The following is a 440-nucleotide window of genomic DNA, read 5'->3' as shown; positions in this document are numbered from 1 at the left end:
AGATGCAAACGCTTTTTCAATCAGGTGGTTCAGTCGTATAAACGACAGACGCGGGGAAACCCTGACCACCTGGCTCGATGAACACGACCTACACACAGTCAACACTCGGAGCCAGTTCACGACTTTCAACGGACCCAGAGGGAGGACAAATATTGACGTGACAATTTGCGGCCAGAGTTTGCTGGGAAAAATTGTTGATTGGAAGGTCGTCCCGGATGTCACCACGAGTGACCATCGAGTTTTAATGTACACTCTGCATCTGCAGCTAAGGCAATTCGTCCACAGGACTACCAGATTCAATCTAGACCAAAGAAAACGAGATGCGTTCGTGCTAGAGTTCGTACGTGCCACAACGCTGAGAGACGATGAACATGAAAGCCTGGACAGTAAGGCGCAACACCTGCATGAGGATATCACGGCGGCGGCCGAGTTATTTGCCC

Source organism: Acyrthosiphon pisum, chromosome A1 (assembly GCF_005508785.2).
Source record: "Acyrthosiphon pisum isolate AL4f chromosome A1, pea_aphid_22Mar2018_4r6ur, whole genome shotgun sequence".
In the NCBI taxonomy this organism is placed as follows: domain Eukaryota; kingdom Metazoa; phylum Arthropoda; class Insecta; order Hemiptera; family Aphididae; genus Acyrthosiphon; species Acyrthosiphon pisum.
The sequence above is the reverse complement of the archived record's forward strand: the minus strand, read 5'-3'. Positions refer to the sequence as shown.